This window comes from Meriones unguiculatus, chromosome 7 (genome assembly GCF_030254825.1).
Source record: "Meriones unguiculatus strain TT.TT164.6M chromosome 7, Bangor_MerUng_6.1, whole genome shotgun sequence".
In the NCBI taxonomy this organism is placed as follows: Eukaryota; Metazoa; Chordata; class Mammalia; order Rodentia; family Muridae; genus Meriones; species Meriones unguiculatus.
In genome coordinates, this window is record NC_083355.1 from 76,681,646 (window position 1) to 76,703,882 (window position 22,237).

The 22,237-nt window shown below is 44.3% G+C and overlaps 2 long non-coding RNA genes and 1 pseudogene across 2 annotated transcripts in view; 1 reads left to right on the plus strand and 2 right to left on the minus strand.

The window, feature by feature from the left end:
• Positions 1-2,982: 2,982 nt before the first annotated feature.
• Positions 2,983-22,237, plus strand: part of LOC132655425 (uncharacterized) — a 53,737-nt gene continuing 34,482 nt past the window's right edge. The window contains exon 1 of the long non-coding RNA XR_009593238.1: positions 2,983-3,360. This is a non-coding gene — a long non-coding RNA (uncharacterized LOC132655425). The remainder of the gene's footprint in view (positions 3,361-22,237) is intronic.
• On the minus strand, positions 17,879-18,560 carry LOC132655061 (small ribosomal subunit protein eS1-like; annotated as a pseudogene).
• Positions 18,590-22,212, minus strand: LOC132655239 (uncharacterized). Its single transcript, XR_009592975.1, has 2 exons — positions 21,879-22,212; positions 18,590-18,659 (listed from the first exon to the last, which is right to left on the minus strand). It is a non-coding gene; the product is annotated as an uncharacterized LOC132655239 (long non-coding RNA).

A 22,237-nucleotide genomic window follows, 5' to 3' on the forward strand; every position in this document is an offset into this window, starting at 1 on the left:
TGACCTAAAATTGTTACCAGTCTAATGTACTTAAAATCAAAGTACGAGCACATTACAGAAGAGAACAACAGATGTGAATCTTTCCAGCTCTCAGTTTTGTCAGGGACCCGTGAAGCTTTAGTCCTTCTGTAAATGGCTTCTGCTACTGCAATACCAGCCCCAAGGGTAGCTATGTGAACAATACAGCACAGTGTCCATGTACAGCGACCAGGGACGGACCTGACTACGGTAGTCAGTAAAGGAAGAGACAGACAGACACACAGGCAGAGAGTTGGGATCAGATGGGCTGGGCCAGTGGTTCTTAACCTTCCTGATGCTGAGACCCTTGAATACAGTTTCTCATGCTGTGGTGACCTCCCTCCCCTCAACCATAAAGTTGTTTTGGTTGCTCCTTCATGACTGTAATTTTGCTACTCTTATGAATCGTAATGTAAATACGTGTTTTCTGATAGCATTACATGACCCCTGTGAAAGGATTGTTCCAACCCTCCAAGAGGTCATGACCTACAGGTTGAGACCCACTCACTGGTCTGGGTTTTCTATGCTGCTACCTGAAGAGCAACATGTTTATTCTATAGTGTAACAGAGAGATGGGGTTATTGCATACAGGTGGGATTTATCAAGAAGGCAGATTTATCTCCTCTCAATAGGGCTGTCTCTGTAGGGGAGCAGTCTTCAGGCTGTAAACACCCCAGAAGAGAAAGATACAGTGGGCATTTTCTTCACCCATGCACACAGTTAACATCCACACTGGAACCAGAGGAAGATTTTGCCACACCTCTGAACCTCACCCTAGGGGGAAGGCTTTGCCAATCTTCCATGGGTCTTAATGGGAGCCTTGGCGTCCTTGCCACAACTGTGCCTATGTCAACATCAAATATTCACTCAAGGCTTCATAGTGTTCTGAAGGTCAGAAGTTACAAAGCGTCTGCAGAGCTGCATCTGTGTGTGTGTGTGTGGAGGGGTGTCTCAGGGAAATCCCTTGTGTTGTCTCTCATAGTTCCCAGAGTTGCCATATTCCCTGACCGGCGATCCTGAATGGTTTCAACCTCTGTTTCCAGGCCACGTCTCTTTCCATAATCCTAGTACTCTTGTCTTTTTATAAGAATCCTTAGATTATATTTGGCCCATTGGAATAACCTCTCTACTTCATGACCCCAAAGTTAATGGACTCTGCGAAGTCCTTTTATCCCCTACAATGTCTGTATGGCCGGTTCCAGATGTTAGAATACGGATGTCTTTTGGGGAGGAAGGAACTATGCCATCACTCATGCTTAGGTTCCACAAAGCTGAGAAGTTCTTCCATAGGGCTCAGAAAGGACTAAGGGGGTATAAACGCCAAGGCTAAGAAGGTAGCTCGCTTACAGGTACAGCTAAGCCATTGTGGACCGAGTTCAGGGGTCTGTTCAGAAGAGGAGAAAACAAAGAAAGCAAGAACAACATAACAATGAGATGTACCAAAATTGTTTTGTCTCTATTTTTGTAGTAGGGAGAAGGTAAATTACTTGTTACTGTTACTTTTGCTTTAAAAATATTCAGTATCTTTGTTGTTCCCATCTAATAAATATGTGTGACTTTCAAATTCTTTCTGTTCTTTTGAGGGCAGAGACCAGACCTTATGCATTCTAAGTTAGGACTGCAGCCTCAGACTTCCACGTCTTTAAAGGTTCTGTAATCATTTGCAGTAAACGGATACGGAGGCATGCGTTTAAAACAAATGCTAAGAGGACATTACAGAAAATTTTCCAGTTAAAACTCGCCATTAAGCCACAAACTGCTGGAGAAAGCACTTTGTGTCGGGTGGCTTTTTTTCTTCAGCCACTTTTATACGAACTAGCAGTCCCTGCTGGTTCCTTGGGTAATAACATCTTTTTTGGGATACGTTCTGACTGAACTCCGGTAGGAGTCAGTACTGAGGCGGCTACAAGTCCCCGAATAGCGAGGAAACCTGTTAAGTTTTAACCCTAAACGAAATGTAGAAATGGAGATTATGGGATGGGAATGAGAAAGCCAGAGAGTTAAGTAAGAATAAAAGTGAGTAGCTATATATATATTTTTTTATTGCATGTATCGATTAATTCGTTTGAACCCCAAAAACCATACTTTCCACTGAATTTCCTTCATGTTTGAAGGCAAACGGCAAAAGGTGTAAAAAGAGACGGGGTCTCGCTATGTTGCCCAGGCTGGAGTGCAGTGGCTATTCACAGGCGCGATCCCACTACTGATCAGCACGGGAGTTTTGACCTGCTCCGTTTCCGACCTGGGCCGGTTCACCCCTCCTTAGGCAACCTGGTGGTCCCCCGCTCCCGGGAGGTCACCATATTGATGCCGAACTTAGTGCGGACACCCGATCGGCATAGCGCACTACAGCCCAGAACTCCTGGACTCAAGCGATCCTCCTGTCTCAGCCTCCCGAGTAGCTGGGACTACAGGCGTGCGCCACCGCGCCCGGCGAGGGCCGAGGGCGGTCGGGAGCTACTCGAGCTGCCGAGCGCCGTGACGTCACGAGGGGCGGGACCGAGCCTCGGTTCGTGCGGTCGGACACGCCCGGCGGCTGTAGGGGGCGGAGGCCCGTGACGTCACCCGGACCCGCCCTTCCCTCCTCTTCCCCCCCCCCCCGCAGCCTGGGGGGGGGGGTGTTCTGCTCCGAATCGCGCGTGTTGGTCTTCAAGCTTGTGTTTCCTTTCTCCCTGCGGCTGCAGGCGCCGCGCGAGGGGCAGGGAGAGCACCCACCCGGCTGCCCTGCCTGCCTCGCCTCGCATCCCAGGCCGGAAGCCCCGGCGAATCTTCTATTGTAAACGCCGCGCATTTCACAGGGTAGAGCATAGGCTGTGAGGGCAGAGGTTAGGGGTCCGCAGGGGGGACGAGACCAGCTGGAGGGAGCGAAGCTCTGCCCTGGCCTGTTCCCGGTGTTGGTTCTGCTGTCGTGGAGGAACGCTAGCCAGTGGGTAGCTGGGGGCAGGCGTGGATTTCTGACAGTCGTGTTGTGTTTTGCTTTAGAGCGAGCTTAGGTCAACAAGGCCTGTAAGGGAGAGGAAAAGTTCCGACCACAGGTCTGCAGACCCTCTCTGAGTTTTTCCGTACGCCCTCCGTCCTTTCTGGACTTTAGAAAGGGCATTTCTCAACCCTTCCCTTTTCCCGTAAGTTTAACCTTCCCGTCCCGAAAGGGAAACCCTCTGTGGTCTCTCTTCAACCCAGTCAAAAACAGTTGTTGCCTTGACGACTCTTTCTAACGTAAGACAAAAGCTGGGCCCTGAAGGAGGAGGCGGCAGTGATTTTTTGATAGAGGGCCACAAAGACTCAGTGTAACCGAAAGAGCTTCTCTTGAGGAACTAAATGAAAACGAAGATGCGGCCGAAGGTTAGTTTTACCCAAAGCCTTTAACCCTATTATTACACTAATACATTTTGGTTTGATATTTTTTTTTATCTCAGTGGACCTCATTTCATGGTTTCCTACCGTTCTGAGTTCTCTCACCAGCGGCACATAAACGAAAGTGGTGTGGTTTGCAGCGCTTGTTTAAAAATAAAATAACTTCTGTCCAGGGTGGCACACTCCTGGGATCCCAGCACTCAATGGGCGACTTAGAGGGTCAAGAGTTGAAAGCCACGGTTCTGCCACACAAGGAGTTTGAAGTATGAAAGGAGAGACAGAGAGGCAGAGCCAGAGCCAGAGCAATTCCCCTTCCTTTCTGTGCTTTTGCTGGAGCGCTAGAGGGCGCCAGTGAATGCTGGCCGCGCCGTCCTCCCCTTTTAGCCTAGCATGCAGATCAGGAAAGACTTGGCGATCACGCGCAGGGCATGGGACAAGCCTTGGGAAGAGAGAAACGGGACTCTCAGGCTGAGTAACGTGGAGCCACTCTGCCAGCTCAGGCTCTCCCACCTCCGGACCGTCAGTACCACACTTCTTCCTCGTTTAAATCAGATTCCTATCAAACCAAGGCTGAGGACTAAAGGCTAGCATTCATGTGAATTAAACTAAAGGAGACCCCATTTTTACAGCTCTGCTGTACTTAGCCTTTGAATTTAGAGGTTAAAAAAATAAGGTACCTCTGTTTTAAACAACTAGCCTGTTCAAATACATTAACTGTGGCGAATAATCAGAGGAAATGTATTAAAGGTTCGCAGCATTAGGAACTCCGGCGTCTACAGGCCGCCTGATGGCGTGTCATCCTCAACATGTAATAACCAATTTTCTAGTTTCTTCTACAGTTTTTATCTGTACAGTCTCTGTATCCATACCAACTTTATTACTCTTGTAAAGAAAACTTAAGTTTCTGTCTTTTCATTCATCACTATCCGTTACTATCAAAATTAGTAAATACTTGATTTTATTCATCATTATGGTTGTGTAGGTTGAATTTCTATCGGTTACTCTAGCTACCGTATAAACATCTAACTGGTATTACGAGTTGGTGAGCAGCTATCGGTGGACTTTGTACAAGCCAACTAGTTGTTGGAGTTTAAGAAAGTTTTGGAGGTGTTGCCCACGCTGGTCTGGAGTCCCAGATTAAAGCAATCCCGCCTCAAGCTCCTCCTCCGTAGCGGAAACAGGATGCTGCACCAGGGACAACAGTTGCTTGCTTCTCGGTGCAATCTCTTGAAATGCAGCCTGCATTAAGGGGCATCCAGGCCCCGAACACTCACTGCAAACGGACTGTAAACCCGTCTGCAAAGAACCCCTTAGGTCTCACGGTGTTTAAATTAGTCCTGTGAAGACAGTAAACCGAGAAGAGCGAGGGGTCAGACGGAAAAGCTCTGCAGGGCCTTGGCCTTGCGGCAGTCACCTGGGGAAGAGGCCTAGGCCCAGGAGAAGCTGGGCACGGAGAGAGCGCCGTAGAAGGACCGCCGTGGGGCTGGGGGCGGAGCAGAGTTTAAGGACGGGCTGGCTACCCGGGGGTTCAGGGCACAAGCTTGCTGGGCGGGAAGCCTGGCAGCGGGGAGGGCGGGGCCGGCAACGGAAGGAAGGGCGGGGCTGGTACCCGAAGGGTGGGGGCAGGGGGCGGGGTAGGGGCCGCGGCCCCGGCGGAGCGCGAAGAAACGGCTTGTGGAGCGTCAGCTCCCGCGGGCGCTTGTAGCCGTTGTCCCCGAGCTGGGCCCTTCGCAACAAGCCCTCGCTCCCCCACCGTGGACACACGTTTCTGCGGTTCGCCATAATGGGGTCACCTGATACTGCATACAGGACACTTATTAGGGCAGGTTCTATTGAGACACGGTACCTTGTAGCCTGACCTTAACATTTAATAATTGAGCTACGAGCCAACTGGAATTACGCTTTCTACGATACCGCACGCGTTTTCTTAACGGTAGCACCTTGCCTGAAGGAAGGATCACTTGACAAAGTGCTTGCCCCACTTGGTGACACCCTGGCTTCCGGGATTAGGTCACCAGCATCGCAGAGTCTGATCACGGTGGAGCCTACCCTAACCCTAACACCTGAGAGCTGGAGGTAGTAGGAGCAAACTTCAAGGCCAGCCTCGAGTGAGCAGGGCGTTCCGTGCCAGCTTGGGATAGGTGAGGCGCCACCTCAAAAACAAAAATCAAACACGAATTTCTTGGGTCGGGTTTAATTCTGATAGTTACAAATTACTTAACCGGTGTCATATGTGGTAGGACTATTTTCTCCCATTTAAATACATTTGACTTGAACATGTGTGTGTGTGTGTGTACATATATATGTGTATATATGACAGCTGTGCATAGACATATCATAAACCCATTACAGTGCGGTATTATGATTCTGATCATATTCCCCCAATATTTAACAGAATGTGAGAATACCCATTCTGCTTCTTTACAGCAGTGTGGCAGAGGCTCTTGGCTATTTATTTTGAAAATCATTCCAGTGCTTCATTTAAGTCAACCAATGTTGGAAGGATTCTTCCTCTGAAGGGTTTTCCTAAGCCTGATGTCACATTCAGTCAAAACAATTGGCATATCAATTTGCCTTTCCTGAATTTCTATTCTCAAGTCTGATTATTTGCCACAGTTAATGTATTTGAACAGGCTAGTTGTTTAAAACAGAAAACCAGAGATACCTTATTTTTCACTTCTAAATTCAAAGGCTAAGTACAGCAGAGCTGTAAAAATGGGGTCTCCTTTAGTTTAGTTCACATGAATGCTAACCTTTAGTCCTCAGACAGCCTTGGTTTGATAGGAAATGAAGTTTTTCAAATTGCATAGAGCTTTCAGGTGCTGTGGTGAGAGATCAAGATAACATTCTTTGCTGAACCATTGTCCGTACTTAATCCAGCAAATACATACTGAGCTTCTGCTGGGTTCTGGGTGTTAATTTGGGGGGATAAGTGTTAAGTATTGAAATTAAAACTATATGCAAGGACTGTATTACTGAACATGTTATAGGCAGTCTAATCATGTACAAATTTATGTCTGTTCGTCTTGAATCCCAGGGAAAGGGGCATCATTTTTGAGTAAGGACTGAAGATGTGTATAATCTTGACACCCTGAGTAACACAAATATCTAAGGACTTTCCTTTTGTGGAGGCTTTAAGGCAGTGACATCCTGCTGGAGACTTCCTCCTCTCCAGAACTGGTGTCAGACCACTGAAACTGTAAATAGCATCCCAAGGCGCAAATGGCAACCGACTTTCATTTCTTTGATTGTGGAGGGGGGCATTTTAAGCTTTTCTGTGTGCTGTTAGTCGAGCTGTTAATATTTTGTTTCGGTTTTATGATGTGATTAGTGAGTGCATAGAGTCAAGGTTTGTGCTAAGAGGTACTTCCTAAATACTATATATTATTACAGCTCACATTGTCAATAACGAAGAATGTTGCATTATACTGTGGCTTCTGCTCCACTTTTTATGACCGCAAGGATTCACACTTTCTTCGTGGGTTGCATTTAGGGCTAATGCACTCTGCAAGCAACTTTATTTATATTACTTATATGTACACTACACAGAAGGCACAGGCTGCATCTGACCTCCACTCCACTATACAATGACAAAGCTTTGATTCATTTTGTGTCACAGTTTATTCTCGAAGGGGAGCATAGCCTGAGGTATGTCAAGAAATGAAGGAAAATTCACCTTTTTTTTTTTTTTTTTTTTTTTTACAAGGGATAATATAGCCAGGCATGATGGCATGCTCCCAGCACTCAAGGCAAAGGCAAGAGGAGGTCTGAATTCAAGGCCAACCTGGTCTACATAGTGAGTTCTAGGCCAGCCAGGGCTACATACATTTCCTAAAAAAGAGACAGAGAGTTGGGCAATCTATAGTCACTACCATATTCAGATAAACAATGTTGCATATGCATACTACAGAAGGGTACTGTCTATATAATATATAGTTATGTTTTTCTAAATTATTATTTATTATTTTGAAAGCTAATATTAATGTTTCTTTATATTATAAAGGAAGTGACTTATGTCCTTTATTAAAAGGTTGGTTAATAGCTAGGAGAAGTGCAGATGTTTTTTAATTCCATTCCTCTGGATGTGGAGGCAGACTAGTTCAAGGTCATTCTTAGGTACATATGGAGTTCAAGGCCTGCCTGAGCTACATGCACCCATCTGTCAAAAAACCAGGGCAGGCAGATGGTTCATGGAGTAGACCTGTACCACCAGCTAGACAAGACTACCTCTACGTAAATATATAAAGGTCTTAAAAACTCTAGAGAAATAATTCCATTTTTTAAAAAAGTGAAAAACAAAAGCGCAGTGAGGTGCAACTTCAGGCTCACTATTATCACTGCGGAAGCAACAATAAAGATGCAGCTAATACTCAAATATTGTATGCTTGAAAATAGTTAAAACGGTAACACTTATGTTTTGGGTTGGGCATATTTGTGTGGGGCTTTTTTCCATTGTGTGTTGTGGAATATTTATTAGACTGGAGAGGGCTTCTCTACCCCAGCTAGTTCCCAAATAATTGAGACAGAGACCTTTTAGATTTATAATAAGCTTCAAAGCACAATAACGGGGAACCAACCCTCTAAGCTATTTTGCTATTTCCCAGCTACACACCCCAAGTTACTTGCCATAATTGTTCCTGCCTGAGCAGGCTGCTTCTGGTCCACCAAGACAGCTCCCATGAGCATGAGCTCATGGTCCATACTGCCCCATGGGGAGTCCTTCTCTCTGGCTTCCTCTCCTGCTTCTCTCTCCAGCCTCATTGTCCCTCTCTCTGCGACCCCAAGCTCGTGAACCTAAGCTCTGCCTACCTCTGTTCTGTCCAGTTACAAGCTTTTAGCTATTTTTATTAACCAATCAATTTTAAATTGGGGAGCAAGGCTTACACAACATCTTGGTGTACATAAAAATTTTACTCATCTGGACTGAAAAACTTAGGGACTAGTACTTAGCATGTGAATACATAGCACCAGACTAACACCCAACAATTGTGTTTCATGGGTCTGTTTGTCCATCCCCCACCACTACACAGCCTCAATTATAATAGATATATATTAGTATTGACATTGGGCATATTGTCCTTGGCCATGACAAACATTATTTAGCTTTTCCAGATGAGAAGTTTTCTTGTTTTTGTTTGTTCTTTGAGGCAGCGTCTTACCTGTAGCCAAGGCTAGCCCAAAACTTTTTTATATAGCTTAGATTGGCCTCAAACTCCCAAGTGCTGGTACTACAGGCATGCACAGTCATCTCAGCTTCAGTGTATACTTATAATAATCTTTCCTGTATCTTAAAAAATTAATCTTGCCAGGATAGCTGGATGTGTAGTGAAACATGCCTATAATCCCAGTGTATAGGAATCTGAGGCAGGAGGATCAATTTGGGGGCTCTCCTGGGCTATATAAGTCAAATGTCACCCTGGGATGCATAGCAAGATCCTGTCTTAAACAAAACAAAGCATGTAAGTAGATAAACAAACACTAAAAAAACTTCTTGCCAGCATTTTTATTTTGAGACAGAATTTTATTGTGCAGCTTTGGCTGGCCTGGAACTCTGTAGACCAGGCTGACCTGGAACTCAACCACAGAGACCTGCCTGCCTCTGTCCCCAAAATGCTAAGTTTAAGGATGTGTGCCACTACAGTCAGGATTTTTTTTTTCCCTTTTTGAGACAGGGTTTTATATAGCTCAGGCTCTTCTTGCAATCACTTTGTAACTAATGATGACCTTGAAACCCTGATCTTCCTGCCTTTACCTCTCAAATACTAGGGATTAAACTCATGGTTTCATTAATGCTAGGCATCACCACACCTGGTTTATATCTTCCGTGTTTCTCCTGAGGCTTTTTTCTTTTCTTTTTGCCAAGAATTTATATTTTTTTCAGTTCTTTGAACTATGTTCATAATTGCTTATTAAGGCATTTTAAGATCTTTGTTGAAGAGTCTAAGATGATTTTTATCTTGGTATTGGCATTTATTATATTGTTTTTGTTTGTTTGCTTGCTTTTGTTTTTTTGAGACAGAATCTCTCTGGGTAACAACCCTGGCTGTCCTGGACTTGCTTTGTAGAACAGGCTGGCCTCCAACTCAAACAGAGATCCATCCACCGGCCTCTGCTTCCTGAGTGCTGGGATTTAAGGAGTGTGTCACCATGACTGGTCCACTTAATATCTTTTTAAACAAGTCACTTTGAGTTCTCTTGATGAATAAGTTTGGGCTGAAAAATATTTTGAGCACTGTAAGTTTCTCGATTTTACTTAGACTTCTGTTTCGTCTAGCGGCTCTCCAACAGGGAAGATGTTACTGGGATGGCTCTGGACCACTTTCCCCCACCCCCAACCTCCCCAGTCCTTGAGATGCTAACAAAAGAATTCAGATAAAGAGCTGAGGATTCTCAGCTTGCGAGATGGCCGTGTGTGACCCCCTGTGTGATGGGCAGCACTCTGAACCTGGGTGTGGTGGTGTGCACCTCTAATAGAGCACGTGAGAGGTGGACACAGGAAGATTAGACTCTGAAGGCCAGCCAGAGCAACAGGAGATGGGGAGTGAGAGAGCGGAAGGAGGGAGATGGGGAGAAGAGGGGAGGGGAGGCGAGTGTTTGCTGCTGAGTCCACAGACTTCAATTCCTGAAACCCAGGAGTGGAGGAACTGACTCCTGCAAGTTGTACTCTGACCTCCACATTCCTATTGTGGGACACACACACACACACACAGTAAAAAAAAAAAAAAAAAAAAGAAAAGAAAGAAAGAAGAAATTAAGAGACAAAACTTCGGAGGCACACAGTGTAGTACAGAGGATACTTTGTTTCCAGCAGAGTACAGCAGCAGCACACTCTGGAAGCCTAAGAGGGCTAGTAGCCAAGAGATCATTGTGCTGACCTACTTGTTTTTAAAGGTGTGTGTGTGTGTGTGTGTGTGTGTGTGTGTGTGTGTGTGTGTGTGTGCAGAATGTGCCTGAGATCTGTGGCCAGGGCATCAGCTCCCCTGGAGTTGGAGCTAGAAGCTGCCTGGTCTGAGTGCTGGGAGCCAAACCCCATGACTCTTGAAAAGCAGCAAGTGCTCTTAACCACTGAGCCTTCTCTCCAACACCCCACCCTTGCTGGCCCATTTTTTAGGTAGGAAGTCTCCAGAGGAGAGACAGCGTTTCACGAGGGGTAGTTTCCTGCCCAAGGGAGTAGCACAGCCGCTTGAATGGACTTTTATGGGAGAGAGCCATGCTAAGTTGTCTTTACCACAGAGCCTCCAGACAGATAATACTCTCATAAGGCCTAGGTAGCTGCCTACTGAAGTCTTTCCAGGCAGTCTTGAATGTCATACCTCCACCCAGGGCCAGAGATATGACTCAGACCCCATTCTATATACCAGCGGTCAGAGTCCTGTGGTTACAGTTCTTGTTTTACCAGCTGCTGATCATGAAGGAGGAGTCAGAATCCAAAGACCTCCAAGCCTGCTAATATCCAACTAGCTTTTTAACAAAAAGGGAGCACCACCTTGCTTTTTGCCGGGTAAGGACAACCAATAGTGTAGGTTTCCTGTTGGCGTCCTTTGATGTGATGAGGGGTGGGTGAAGTCCTTGTCACTGCTGGGTAGATGTGGGGCCACTGGCTCCCCACCTTAGCTGGAGAAGGTAGTGTGATACCTTCTAACTGACCCTCTTGTTTTTTACTGACACTTTCTCATAGGATATGGTGATAGTGGGGTCGAAGAGTAAAAGAAAAAACATTTTCCTATTCACTCAACATTTCTGATAACCAAATGTGGAAATTCAGCTCACACTAAGCAGTTTATTAACTCTCTGGACATCAAATGAGTACCCTACAATTCAGTTCTGATGGGAGCTACCCAGACTTAGTGAAATGCGTTCGTGCAGACCCTACTGGCTAAGGGCTTAGTTTTAGTTTGGTGGCACATGCCTGTAACTTCAGCAGTCGGGAGGTGGGTGCAGGAGGATCAAGAATTTAAGGTTATCCTTGGATACATAGCAAACTCCAAAGCCAGGCTGGGCTGCATGAGACCCCTAATAAATAAATGTATTTATGTAAATAAATAAATAGGATGTTCCCCTGTTTCAAGTATGAGTTTCAAGAGCTTGGTGTGGACTGAAATTTCCAGAAAAAAAAATCATGACAAAGATTCTACAAGGCTGAGTGACTGATTAGTGTCATGATTTTAGATAGGATGTTGCAGGTCCAGGACCAAACCATCTTAGGTTGCCTTTAGTCCCCTTAGAAGCTGCATATCACATACGTTTGTCTGGCATGACATCCTTTTGACTATAAGGTCAAACGTATTAACTTAGCCCACTAGTTTCCACTAACCAGAAGCTAAGAATGTCACCAGATGACACCTGAGACCTCAGCAAAGTTTTCTCCACTTTGTATAGCCTGCCAACCCAATGTTCCCACCAACATATCTGGAAAATATAAAAAATTTAGAACTTTTTGTGGTTGTTCTGTGAGTATATAAGAGCTCATGCAACTGCTTTCATAATGGAATATTTGGGGCAACTTGTCTTCCTGGGCTGTGGGTAGCAAGGCTGTTGCTACCATTTCCACAAGTTTTTCATTCCCTAGGCCATCCCTTTCCTGATGTTTTTCTAAAGAGGGAAGGCTTTTCTTCAGATGCCTGGGCTTTGTGTTTGTTTGTTTGGTTTTGGTTTGGGGAGTTTGCCATTTCTAGGTAGCTGGCTTCTTAAGCTTTGGATCTGGAAGATATGAGACAAAAGAAAATTCACCACAAGGCTGCCTCTCTCCACCTTCCAGTGTTTTCTCCCCCCCCCCCCTTTTTGAATGAAGCAGAGTTGGGGGTTAATGAGGATTTTTGTTTTTTAAGATTTATTTTATTTATTACTTATACAATATTCTGCCTGCATGTGTACCTGCAGGCCAGAAGAGGGCACCAGATCTCATTATAGATGGTTATGAGCCACCATGTGGTTGCTGGAAATTGAACTCAGGACCTTTGGAAAAATAGCCAGGATTCTTAATCTCTGAGCCATTTCTCCAGCCCCCCTCATGAAGATATTTTAATACAGGCTTAAGCATGATGGTTAAGAAACAGGCAGGAGCTTAGAAGGAATTAGGGCACACCTGAGAACATAGGTTGTGGTTTTCCAAAGAGTCACATAAACTATGACACACCCACATGTGTGGGTTCCTTAGTGAAAAGTACCCCAGAACATGTCTTATATGTAGAGCCTGTAGTTCTTAGTTCTGCCTAGAAAGAAGAATTGTGAATATATATACCTACGCTATGATCCCAGGTCTATTGCATTTGTTTTTATGACTGTTTTCTGTTCAAGCTTAATGAGGTACTGAAAAACTGCCCCACTGATTTTGTAATGTCCCTTTCTTCTCCCACAATAAGAAAGGCACAGTAGTGCATACCTGTAATCTTAGCACAAGGAGGCAAAAGCAGGTGGATCTCTTGTGAGCTTAGCGCCAGCTTTGTCCTGGTCAGCATAGTGCAGTGGTTCTCAACCTTCCTAATGCTGCTATCCTTTAACACAGTTTCTCATGTCGTGGTGACTCCAAACCATAAAATTATTTCATTGCTACTTCATAACTGTAATTCTGTCACTGTTATGAGTCATAATGTATATATCTGATATGCAACCCTTGTGAAAAGGTCATTCAACCCCAAAAATGTCACAACCTAAGGTTGAGAACTGACAGGCTGCATAGTGAGACACACATAGTTAGCCAAGGCTGCATAGTGAGACACACACACACAAGAAGGAAAGAAAGAAAGAAAAAAAGAAAGGAAGGAAGGAAGGAAGGAAAAAAGAAGGAAATGAAGTAAAGAAAGAAGGCTAGAAAGAAAAAAAACTACTTCTAGCTCCACACCATACATATCTGTAACACAGCAGTTGGGAGGCAAGTTCAAGGCCAGCCTAGAGTTTCAGGTCAGCCTAGACTGCACAGTAAGATTCTGTACAACAAAGTTACTTCTATAGCCTGAAAGAATGTATTATTCATGTGTCCTTGTTTTTTTAAAATAATTTATTTAATTTTATTTTATGTGCATTAGTGTGAAGGTGTCGGATCCCTTGGAATCAGTATTGCAGAGAGTTGTGAGCTGTCATGTGGGTGCTGGGAATTGAACTCAGGTCCTTTGGAGGAGCAGACAGTGTTCTTAACCACTGAGCCATCCCTCCAGCCCTCATGTATTCTTGTTTACCTGCCTGCTTTTCTTTTTTCTTTTTTCTCCCCTTCTTTTTAAGATAGGGTCTTGTGTGCCTCAGGGTGGCCTTGAACTCCTGATCCTGTCCCTCTCAAGTACTGGAATTGTAGTACACCACCACACCCAGCTGAGTTATGAATGCACTGAGTTATTCTAATGGCTCCAGGAAGCAAGTCAGAGATAGATGAAGGGGTGAGATCACATAGCAGTTTAACGCTCTTTATAATATAACTGAGTTAGAATGTACATATACCACACAGACCCCAAACTAAAATGTATTGAGTTAAGCTTATCAATAGTCCACTCCTGGCTCCCGCTATTCTAATGTCCCAGAGAGCAACAGTGACAGTAATGCCTAAACTTTGAGGTTCTCTCTCTTCTTTTTAGAGACAGGCTAGTCTTGAACATGATATGTAGATGAAGATGAACTCATACTCCATCATTCTCCTGCCTGTGCCTCCAGATTGCTAGTATTACAGATTGTGCCACAGTGCCTGTCCCACCCAACTCCCAGATAGGATCCCATGGCGTAGCCCAGGTTGGCCTTGAATATGTCTTTCTGTCATCCCCTCCTGAGTGCTAGAATACAGACATGCATCAACCGTGCCCAGCTTGATGCAATCGTTTTGATGCTAAAATTATTTTACCTGCACACATGTTTTTCCTTGACATGTTTTGTAAAGCTGTAACTTCTGTTTGCATGTAACAGAAGCTGACTGGAACTTGCCTTAGCAAAAGAAAGGTAACTTAATATGAAGATGTAATCTGTCTCAGAAAGCTCAGGGGTTGACATACAAAACCAAGGAAGGATCTGTAACTATAGGGCAGTAGTTACCCTTTTCTTTTTGCTCTTTTCTTTCTCTTGGGCACAGGAGGGGTGAGGAGTGGGGGAGGGATGGGGGCCTTTTAGTGCCACCCAGCGTCCACAGACACAAAGAACGGACTTTGACACATCCTGGTTAATAGATGTAGGTGTGCTGAGACGAAACATGAAATAGTCTTTCTTTGCATCTAATCCTAAATTATCAGCATTAATTTGATTAGTGGCAAACGCAGCGCATACATAAGATTTTAGTGCTTAGCAGCAAAAGCAGGTCTAACACAAGTTTGAGGCTAGCATGGGCTACTAATTGAGACTGCATCTCAAAAAACAAAATGTGGGGATATACCTCAGTGGTCATGCTGGTAGGCAGGTTCAATCCCCAGCCCCCCCCCTCCAAAAAAAAAAAAAAAGAGAGAAGGGAGGGAGGAAAGAAGGAGGAAGTAGGCAATTAGGATAGTTTGTCTACCTGGGGTTCAGGTGGTATGGTCAGAGATGTGTGTGCTGAGGGAGATCTGAAAAAATGGACCTCAAGACTCTACTTTTTGTTCTGTGTTGTGGGCGTGAGTGTCCAGGCAGAAGGACCTGTTCTATTTCTAGCATCTTTAATACACTGTTAAAGATGTGTGCAGCCAAAGCGGTTATGAAGTTCTAGGTCAATCTTCTTACATAATCAAAGTTACTACTCTATAATAAGCATGTTGAGTTCATGAGACTTTTTCTCGTGGTGGTCAAAGGATATAATAAACAGAGGAAAGATCTGTTTCTACATTTGGAAATGAAGCCACGCCTTACAAACTGCTGTAGAGCCCCTCGAGCTTTCTTTTTGTGGCGTTACCCTAGTAGATTCTGAAGTCGGTACACAGAGCAACTGACCTCTCCAGTGAATGCTGCCACGCAGGAACTGCTGCTTCAGGGTCCACCAGAGTCACACACCACTGGCCCAGTCCTTACCACTGTGTGATAGGACTGCTATTTGTGGGCATAGAATGTAGTAGGTGTTTCTAAGCCTACTGTGATGTAAATCCTTTCTCAAAATAGAGACCCATAAATTGTGCTCAGCTAAGCTGTTGTTAAATTGGTTATAGTATAACATTTACCTAGGATTTTACAACCATTTCCATGCTCATAAATCTAGACTGCTGGGTTCAAAACTCTCTGAGTAGAAGCTATGGCAGGTAAACATACTGATAGTTCAAAGGTTCTCATCAGCACCAAAGCTACTCTGGTGTTTGTTCTTGGTACATACACTATGTGTGCTTACAAAGTAAAACCTCAAAAGGATGTGGAGCAGAGACTCTCATGTGTTTGTTCCTGGCTTATGTTTTCTGGTGGCATTTCCCCTTCTATCCTGAAGCTGTCCACCTAGCACAGGCCCTGCATTTCTAAGCTTGATCCACAGGCAGCAGAAGGAGACTGTTAGACTGGACATAATTTGAGCACAGGAGACCTCCAAGCCCATTCCCACCATGACACACTTACTCTTGGGCCACACCTGCTTCAACAAGACCACATCTCCTAATAGTGCCACCCCCTACGGGCCAAGCATTCAAATACATGAATCTATGTATTTGATACATAAATACATTCAAATCTATGGGGGCCATACTTATTCGAACCACCAACACCAGCTGAGCTCTATCTCCAGGCCCTCTCCCTCACACTTTTTATTTTTCTGAAACAGAGTCTTCCTATGCTCAGGCTGCCTCTGAACTTGAGGTCTTCTTGTGTTGGTTTCTTGAGTGCTGGATAACAGGAATACATCATGCCTGGCCTGATTCCCTTCTTTTAGTAGCACTGACTAGTTGATTCTGGTTTTATTGACAATTAAGCTATAATTATGGTATGCTGTCAAAATACCTTTAAGAATCTCAGGAGGCAGAAGTAGGTGGATCTCTTATGAGTTTGAGGCTATATTGGTCTACAGAGCAAGTTCCAGGCCCTTAAGGCTACATAGTGAAACCCTGTCTCAAAACCAAAAACCATCTCAGAAATGGTGAATAAGGGATAAGGAAGAATAATGGGTGCTGGGAACTAAGTACAATAACGTATCAGTGAGAATTTCAGAATTAAATCCATTTTATAGAAGTAAAAAGAGGGTTCTTGTTTTGTTTTGAGACAGGGTCTCTACTATGTAGACCAGGCTGGCCTTGAAAAGTTACTTTTTAAAAATCATTTTTGAAGGATTTGTGCTTTTGCCTGACAGATCTACCTTGATAGGTTACAGTAGGTATATATGTATATATATATATATATATGTATATACATACTATATATATAAAATGTATATATTATGGAATTTTAGGGATGGGAAATGGTAAGTGGGAGTCAAACTTCACAGAATTCTGAATGTGAGAAAAACTTAGCAAGCAGTTCTCAACCTTAGCTGCACATAAGTCTCAGCTGAAACATGAGTCAGGAGTGGAGATGCGCTGTGACCCTAGCAGGTGGGAAGTTGTGGAAAAAGGTTGCTGTGAGTTTGAGGCCAGTCTGTATTACAGATGGGTCCCAGGACAAGCTGGACTTCAGTGTGAAACACTGTCTCATGAAAATCAAAACCAGACAAACAAAAAGCCACAGTCAGAATCCTTTTAAAAAAAAAAAAAAAAGGAAAAAGCCCCAATGCCCGCTCTCAGGTATTTTGTCTGCATTGATCTAGGATATGGTTTCAAAGCTCCTCAGGTGATTTAAATGTGCAGTCAGTGCTAAAAGCCATTGATTTAGGCACCTTCCTGAATTCACCCATAAACACAGTAATTCAGTACACAGAGAAAAAGAATGCCAGGAATGGCTTTTTCAAAATCTTAGCACTTGGAAGGTTGAGGCAGGAGGATTTTGATTCCAGTGGGTCAGTCTGGGTTACATAATGAGACCTTGTTTCACAAACTAAAATAAAAGTCATCTTTGATGGTATATGCTGTCATGTACAACACTTGGTGGAAAGTCAGAGTTCAAGATTGTTTTGTCTATATCATGAGTTCAGGACCAGCAAGATGGCCATGTGAGACCCAATCTTATAATCAGTCCCTAACAAAATAAATAAAAACAATCTTAATTTGAATTTGTTCTACATCATTTATTGATCTTAAGATCTTGCTCACCCTTTTCTGTGCCTCAGCCTCCTCAGCTGTTAAGATGAAGACAGACTGCTAGATTCATTGAAAAGAGATATTTTTTCTCCCAGACAGGTATAGAAATTGATAAGCAATGATGAGTAAGTTACCCAAGTAAGCCAGGAGGAGCTGGGCAGGATTTAAGAATTAGCTGGACTCAGCATCATGCCTTTAATCCCAGCACTTGGGAAGTGGAATTAGGAGGGTCAGGAGTTCAAAACCAGACTGAGATTAAACAACAACAACAAAAACTGCTGCCTCAAAAAAAAAAAAAATCTTATTAACACTTATGTTATTAACACTTAGAAATGAAAATGATTTTTTTCACAAGTAGGACTTTTTCTTTTTCCCTGTTCAAAGTGTGAACTTTGGACAGATCCTTGGGCTAGTAGTTCCTATCTATCCGCTCATTCAACTTTAGCACCTGTCCTATTGATATTGATAACCAGTGGTTTTTCCAGAACTACTTTTACCATGGAGCTCCATGATTTTTCTCAATTCAAACTTGGGTGTCTTCAGCATTTTTACTTTTACAGTGAATACATTGTGAAGAGGATAAATGGACTAGCAAGCCTTTTCTATGTCTTTCCCAATGCTGGCTGGAAACAATTTACTAACCACTTCCTTTGGGTCATTTGTCTGCACTTCTCTGGTTGTGATTTCCACTATCTTCTTCCAGATCTGGTGGCTCTGCAGGTGCTGCCCATGGGACTTTTGCCTATCTGGTTGTTTCAGTTTTTAGTGAAATCAACACAGAGCAGACAGAGCAAATAACCATCAGTAGTCTTACTGATGGTCAATCAGCTTACATTTTCTAGATTCAACTTTGTTATTCTGTAAGTCAGCAAGGATCACTTCAAACACAAGACCCCTGAGGCCATCAGATGCAGTTTTGGTTCTTTGAGTCCTTGTGACTATCGTTTTTCCAAAAAAAATTTTTTTTTCCCCAGACAGGGTTTTTCTGTGTAACCCTGGCTGTCCTGGACTTCCTTTGTAGACCAGGCTGGCCTCGAACTCATGGTGATCTGCCTGTCATTTTTCCAGTGTTCTTAATGAGCATAGCTGGGTTTACATCATGCCAGTCTTTTTTAGAAAATGTATTGACAACTACTTTCTTCTTGCTGCCTTTCATCAGGTCCTTGTTCTTGCCAGCTTCCATGGTGCTGCTCAGAGAGCCTTAAAAAGACAAAAGTACATTGTCCAGCTTTATGCTGAAAAGTTTTTACTGTTTTTGTTTTCGTTAAAACACCTTTTAAAAATCAAAATCATTTTGCACTAAGGCAAAGGATGGCAGGTTGGACACTGGCTTGGGCGATCCTCCCTGCATTGGTTTTCCCAGGGCTGGAATTATAGGTATCTAGTCTCCAAGTACCAGCTGAGAAATACATATTTTGTTTCATAAACACAAATGTTATTGGAGGAAGGATTGCTGTAAGTTCAAGGCCAGCCTGGACAACTATGGAGACACAATAGCTCAATGTAGTTGGCTAGCCTACAACATTCTACCATGGTTCAGGACCCAGGGTTCAATCCCCTGTCCTGCAAGAATTAAAAATGACAACAGAAACAAAGTGTATACACACAAATGCTAGTTTGTTCATAAAACAGTTCTTCGAATAGAAGTATTTCCAAAATTGAAATGCCTTTGATTTTTTTTTCCCGACAGTCACACAATGTAGCCTTGGATTGAGCCCTGTATGTAGATCAAGCTGGCCTTGCACTCACACAGATCTCTCTACCGTCTTTGTGCTGTGATTAGAGTGTATTGCCATACTCAGCTGAATTTTCTTTATTGTTTTTGAGACACTAGCCTAGGTTGGCTTTGAACTTGCAGTGATCCTCCTGCCTTACCCTCTCAAGTACTGGAATTACAAGTGTTAGCCACCACTCCTGGGTTTAAATTTTACTTAAATTTTTTCCCCCAATATTCTAGGCACAGAACAAGTAACACTTCGACTCACTCTTGTAATTGTAATATAAAAAGGTGACTTCATAGAAATGGAGAGCAGAATGGTCATTACCAGAAACTGGGGAGAGTAGGAGGGGTTTGGATGGGAAATGTTGATCAGTGACTATGCTGTAGATAAGAAGTCCTGCTATGATGGTGGTAGATGGCAGATGGTAAGACTCAGTTGCTGAAGATGCCACGTATCTTGATTACAGAACGTAAGGAACTCAAGCTGAAACTGGGAAAACATCCTCCTTGTTGGCCACTGCTTAAAGTACTAGAAAATGCTATGTAGGGTGTTAATTGTCATCAACAGACTTACTCACCTGTGAATTCTTTGTGCAACAATATTTACTGACCAGGCAAGATGAGCCTACAGTTGCAACAGTGGTAATTCTATTATGAGTAACCAAATTTCCAATTGGAAGTTATGCCTATTCCACAGGAGGGAATTCGTGCCTGATACTGTAAACCTAGCCATGGGCTCCAGTGGGAAAGCTATGCTGGTGCTTTGTTAAATAGACCTGACCCAACTATCAGGCTGCCTTTAGAAGATACTTAGAGTATCTGTTTAGGCCCAAAGCCTAGTGCAGCTGTCAGCAATGGACAGCAGTGACTGCATGGACTCATAGTGACTGTTGAGTGCCAAGCCGTAACGATACATCTATACCACATCCTCCCACTCCCTGAGAGTATCACGGAGGAATGGAAGAGCCTGGGGAAGGAGGGGGAGAGGTATGGAACACTGACTTGCAGGCATGGCTTGGCAAAGCTGTTAGCACTCTTGTACTCACAGCAGCCATGATTTATCTACAGGAGATTTGGGCCTGGAATACCCAATCATGGAAGTGGGGAAGGGCTCATGTATCTGTCTTCTCTCCATTTTAAATGCAGCTAACCAGTGAAAGGGGAAGAGGCATGCATTAAGTGGTATAGCCACTGGTATGGTGCTCATGTTCCTGTTCAACCCTAATGAAACTTACTGAATCACAAAAAATAGAAAAAGGCATGAAAGTAGAAGGGGGCTAGCTGAAAAAGTAAATCAGTATGACTGAGAAATATTATGTCCATATTTTAAAATGTCAAGATGAAACTGGTGTTATATATAATTAACATAATAGTCAAATAAAAATCACTCCCTGGAAGGAGTCAAGAAAATAAAATGTTTTGTCTGTGGTATGGCTTAATAGTTGCCTAAATTGTTACCACTTGGAAGTGTAACATTAAAATGATTATATTAAAATTTACTTTTTTTTTTTCTGGTAACTTATGTATCCTTGGCTGCCCTGGAGCTACATATGTAGACCTGGTTGACCTCAAACTCACAGACATCCATTGGGGCCTTAGTGCTGGGGTTAAGTTACAATTTTATTTGGCACGTGGATGTGGGTGTTACTGTGTAGACATCAGTGGAGTTCAGAGAACAACTTGTAGGAATAAGGTCTCCTTTCTCCGTGTGGACCTTGAGGATTAAACTGAAGTCAAGGTGGGTGACAAGTGCTTAAACCACTGAGCCATCTGGACCAGCCCCCAAACTGACTTTTTATAAAGAGAAGCATGATATAAAAGGTTTAAAATTCTCACTATCAATGGCTACATTCTGGCTATTGTTAACTCTTTAATAATTTGTTATTGGGACTGGGGAGATGGCTCAATGGATAAAAAGCACTTGCTCCTAAGCAGAGATACTGGAGTTCGAATCTTCAGTCACACCGAAGTAAAACTCCTGGTGTGGTTTCAAATACCTGTCGCTCCACTGGATCACTCCTGTAATGGTCCACCTTCTATCTTTGGGAGGTGGAGGCTGGAGAACAATAATTTTGAGATCATCCTAAGCTACACAGTGAATGTGAGGCCAGTACTTGTCAAACGGAGTGACACACTCTAGCCTAGGCTGACCGAGGCGGCCCTTCCGCCTCAGCCCCATCAGTTCTGGGCTGGGAGTGAGCCACCATGTCTGGCTGGTGGTTTCAATTTCTTTTTTAAACTATAAAATAAAAACATATTACCATACGCTGCTGTAGCAACTTCTTTTAACTTTCCTCCCCCCTCTTGTGTTGATCTTTGTCCTTTTATGATAAAGTCTCACCTTATGTTATCCATTTAATACAGAAAGGTTTTCTGCGCCAGCAATATGGCTGAGCAGGTGAAAGTATCGGTTGCCAAACAGGACAGCCTGAGTTTGATAGCTGGGACCCACCCGGTGGAAGGAGAGAACTGGCTCTGGCAAGTCTTCCTCTGACCGCTGTGTCCACGCACACTAAACGGAATAGTATTTAAAAATAAAAACCCAGCGATCAGGGGTCAACTTATGGGAGTCGGTTCCCTCCTTCCACCGCACGGGTTCTGGGGACTGAACGCGGCACGCGCTCCGGGCGGCGGAGCCATCGCGGCGGCTCCGAGACTCTTAATTCCTGAGAAACGTGGGTGGCCCTGACGGTACTTACAAAGAGAACGAGTGTGAACGTTCGAAAAGGCAGGGCTCAGGAGCGAAGCCCCGGCTAGGGAACGCGCGAGCTAGGCTGGCGGGCTCTACGGGACACGAGCCTCCCACGTGTCTTCCAGGAACCCGGAGGAAGTCGGGAGGCGACGGGGTACAGGGGAGACCCGGGCGCGGAGGGCTGGGGCGAGCGGGCGGGACCGCGCCCGGGGCGTCCGGGAGAGAGCCGGTCCCCCGAGGCTCCGCTCCCCGCCTCCGAGCGGCGGCGGCGGCGAGAAACCGGGGAGGCCCCCGCGGAGCGACAGGTGGGCGCGCGGCCAGCCCCAGGCCGGCGGGGCCCTCGAGGCGCCTGCGCGAGCCGTCCCG